The sequence below is a fragment of the Galeopterus variegatus genome, unplaced genomic scaffold, assembly GCF_000696425.1.
Source record: "Galeopterus variegatus unplaced genomic scaffold, G_variegatus-3.0.2 Scaffold5214, whole genome shotgun sequence".
NCBI classification, from domain to species: domain Eukaryota; kingdom Metazoa; phylum Chordata; class Mammalia; order Dermoptera; family Cynocephalidae; genus Galeopterus; species Galeopterus variegatus.
In genome coordinates, this window is record NW_007731325.1 from 158,276 (window position 1) to 162,924 (window position 4,649).

Below are 4,649 nucleotides of genomic sequence, written 5' to 3' on the forward strand. Positions count from 1 at the left end.
GGGAGGTCAAAGTGTATGAGGACCCTCCCATCTCCAGAAGGCACCACTCAGCCACGGTCTACATAGGTCCAAGTCAGTGAGACGGCCTCAGGGACACTGCCCCATGCTCCCCAGGCCCTGATTGTCTCCCTAAGAAGATAGGCAGGACTCACTGCAAACCTCACACTATCATCTGTACATGCACCATCTACCACATTTTTCTTTTTGCATTCTGATGGCATTTGGACCTTTATTGTTCATAGGTCCCACAGAGGAGAGAATCATCTCCAGGGATGGGGATGCTGGGATGCACAGGGGTACTGCTGTGGCTTTGTGGGCCCTGAGCAAGTGGGGGCCCACCTTCCCAGGGGCTACGGTCCTCTAGGACAGACTCTTGGCCTCTCCACAGACTATGCCAGACTTCCTTCTTTTCACAGGCCCCAATTGGCTGTTGTTCTGAAATAAAAAATTTGGCCTTTGCCTCTGGTTCCTAGGAGGTAACCTCTAAGTCCTTGGAATTTTCTGAGTGATAGGGGTGTCTTTTTATTCATGGTGGGTCTTTGGAAGTATACCTGACTTTATTCTAACAAGATGACTCAGGATGGGGGTGGCCCTGCCAGAAAGACCAACCACATGATTAGAAGACTGGGCCTTGAGACGGGTGTTATCATCCTGACTTCTAGGGAGCAACTGGGGACTGGGGATCGAGTTCAAGCACATGGCCAACAATCCATTCAGTCATGCTTAAGAACAAAACTCCAATAAAAACTCTGGACACTGAGGTGTGGGTGAGCTTCCTGGTTGGTAATCATCTGTGGATGTGCCAGGAGGTGGCACATCCTGAGAACATGGAAGCGTCACATTTGGGTGTCTCCCAGACCTTGCCCTGTGTGTCTCTCCCATTTGCTGATTTGGACTTATGTCCTTTTGCTATAATAAAACTGTAATTGTAAGTATAGTGCTCTCCTAAGTTCTGTGAGTCATTGTAGTAAATTATGAAATCTGAGGGGTTGAGGGAACTCCCTGAATGGTAGCCATGGTCAGAAGTGCAGGTGGTCTGAGGACCCCCAAACTTGTGGCTGGTGTCTGAATGAGGGCAGTCTTGTAGGGATGTGCTCTTAAATCTGTGAAGCCTGCACTAACTCCAGGTAGTGTCAGAATTGGGTGGCAGCCATCAAGGCCACTAAGTTCTCAAACCCTTCAGCCCAGATCTCTATCCATCTTTCAGAATCCTGATTCTAAAGTCCCAAGGAGCAAATCTGACTGGCCAACTCATCTTTTTCACTCCAGGCCACATGTCATGCACCAGTCTGGTGTCTGAAACGATCTGATCAGTCTGGCCCTTGTAGATGGACAGGACACATAAAACAGCAGGGCCAGGTGAGCAACGGGCCACCCCACGCTCTCAAGTTCAGCACAGAGGCTCCAGGGCTGGTGCCAGGCATCACCAGAGGCAGCCCAAGCGAGGCCACAGGAACAAGCACCTCAATTCCAAGACAGTTTGGGACACTGCTGGTGGAAAGGGGCACAGGATACAGAGACCCCAGGACTTCCCAGCAGGGCTCCGCCCATGGAATAGCTTGTGGCTTGGGACGGTCAGCATTATGCAAATGCGAGGGACCAAATTTATTAGAAATCCAAATTATGCTGTGAAGTAGGTCTTTAGAATATGCACTTGGGGGGTGGGGGTGGGGGGATCCACGAAAACTACAGGAGCTGCTCTCAATGCATTTGCTCATGGTCCGCAAGGCTCTCGTTTGTTCTAGTGACTGTACATGGAGGGAGCTCTCCACTGCATTCCTGGCCACAAAAGGGCAATGATTCACCTGCTGTCAGCCAGTCAAGTGCAAGGTACCAAGTGCAAGGCAGAATTCTGCCTGTGATGTCTGTGGGCTAAAGAATCTGTTCAATTCTTTTTCACCCAGGTAAGCTTTTAGGACTCAGCTTCCATTGTGCTGCTAGCAGAGCTGGTTTTCCAGAAAATATCAATGTATGGAGGCCGTGGGTGTTCTTGGAGTCAGCTCTGGCCAGGGCAAAGCAGAGGAGGCCAGTTTTTCTGATAAGGATGGGGGACCCCTGCATCTACTGCCTCCCACCCTGTCCTCCCCACCACAGATATTTCTTTCCCATCCACCTGGGCTCTGCCACCTCTGCCAACACCAGAGTGGCACCCCAGCTGAGACTGATGAGGTGGGTGTGTGGCCTCTCCTGATTCAAAGTCTCTTTTCATCCAGCCCCGAACAAGGCGAGATCCCAATTACAGAGCCCAAATCAGGGGCTGCTTGAGATGCCCTCGGCCTGCAGCAGACTTTCTCAACCCAATGCATCTGGCAATTGGCAACCCCTGTGAAAGGCAGACTGGCCCCTGGGGGAGTTAGCAGGCAGCACTGCCTCTCCGGACTCAGTTTCTTCATCTGGGATCCAGGAGGGTTCTGCCAGGACAGGACGCAGAGCCCTCTTGTCAAAAGAGTTCTTCTTTAAGATCCCAATAGGCTGGCCAGGTGGCTTGGTTGGTTAAAGTGCAGCCTTATAACCCCAAAGTCATGGGTTCAGATCCCCTTACAGGCCAGCCACCAAAAAAAAAAAAAAATCCCCATAGATGAGACGGATGATAATAGAGCCCCTGGGGTGTGGGGGGCTGGAAAGGATGGGGTGGGTAGGGCAGGGAGGGAAGGGGTGGGGACAGGGGCCTCTGTCTCTTTTTGTAGCTCTCACCTTCTGAACACACCCCATACATGGCTGAGCCCTGCCTCAGTGCACCCTCCTTTAGGAGGCTTTTCTGGACGCTGCCCTGGATCACGGTGATTCCATCCTCAGTTCCACCATGACTGCACCATCCCAGAGTTGGCACCGGGTGGAGATTGCTCCCCCATAACACCCACTGACTGAACACATAAGGGGCTGTCAGAGGTGCCTGGGGCCCCGCGTCTCCTTAGACGGGAGCTGTGCCACTGACTCAGGGTGGCCCGAGCCCACTGTTCCTCAGGACAAGAAGCACCAGGAGTTTTTAGGAGCTGTGGCCCTAGTGTCTTCGAGTGTGTCCAGTGCCTTCCTAGCTGGCCATAGGACCCCAGGGAGTGGGCAAGAGAGGAAGAGGGGAGGCCGGGGTGTGGGGGTGCAGAGCTTCTCCCTGTCCAACGGCACTTTCCATGGCTTGACAGCAGCACCAACTTCCCACAAGGTGGGGACTGACCCATTTTACACAAGGAGAACCACTTCAGAGGCCTAAGGCATGGGCTCCGAGTCCCATGGGATTAAGCCCCAGGCCCCTTCCACAACTCTGACACTCTGATGTGGGCACAACCAGGCCAGGGAGCAACCATCCAAAACTCAGTAAAGCCGGGGTGGATGGGAGGGGACTGGAGGCCTTTCCAGGCCCTATTAGCCCACCTGGCTGCTTAGTTGGGGGTTTCCATTGTTCAAGAGGACCCCACCAAGAGGATGGGCAAAAGTCACCATAGGCACATGGGACCAGGGGCATCAGCACACCCCAGGCCTTTCAGCAGCTCTATCCTCTGCAGGAGGATGTGGGAAGCAGACACATGTTTCCCCCAACCCCAGAACGTTCTGTGGTGCCGTGGTTGTCAACTATAAGAACCTGAACAGCCCCCCTCGTGGGAGTGGTGCGAGGCATGTAGGCGGCATGGGGCGTGTGGGGCCTGTGGTCTGTGGGCAGGTTCCAGCACTTCCAGGCCCCACCTCATGGCACACCACAGTTGGGTTTCCAGAGCAGAAAACCTCAGCCACAACCAGAAGGCTCCCACAACCTCAAATTAGGAAAACCAACCCCACCAGGCCCAGTCACTGGTCACCACAGGGATAGGGAGACAGTGCCCCTACCCAGCACACTCAGCCTGAGAGAGAGGATGACACTGGTGTGGCCTGGGGGAGATGGAGGCTGGGGATGGTCCCTCCCAGGAAACCCTTTCACTGAGGGCAGTGATGGCACTGGGCCACCTCCCACCAAAGGCTGCCTCCCTGGAGTGACAGCTGCACTGTTTACCAGGGACTCTCACATCCACTGCCTTGTGGCCTCTTTACTGCAATATGATAAGTGGGTGTCACTGCATTGTTGTCTGAGCCCTGCCACATACCAGTTGTGTGGACTTGGTTAAGTCACTCAGTGTTTTCTCCTGCAAATTAAGACCTTGCCACCTACTTTGCATTGCTGTGTTAAAGATTAGCACTGCATGCATAAAGTACCTAGCACAGTGTAGGTGCCACTAAATATGACCATCACCATGACCGCCATCATCATCATCACCATCACCACCATCATCATCATCAACATCACCACCACCATCATCATCATCACCATCACCATCATCACCACCACCACAGCCATCATCATCATCACCATCACCACCCCATCACCATCACCACCATCACCACCATCATCATCACCACCACCATCACCATAACCACCACCATCATCACCACCACCACCACTGTCATCATCATCACCACCACCATCACCACCATAACCACCACCACCACCACCATCACCACCACCACCATCACCATCACCACCATCATCATCACCACCACCACCATCACCACCACCACCACCACCACCACCACCACCACCATCATCACCACCACCACCACCATCACCACCATCATCATCACCACCACCACCATCATAACCACCACCATCATCACCATCATCA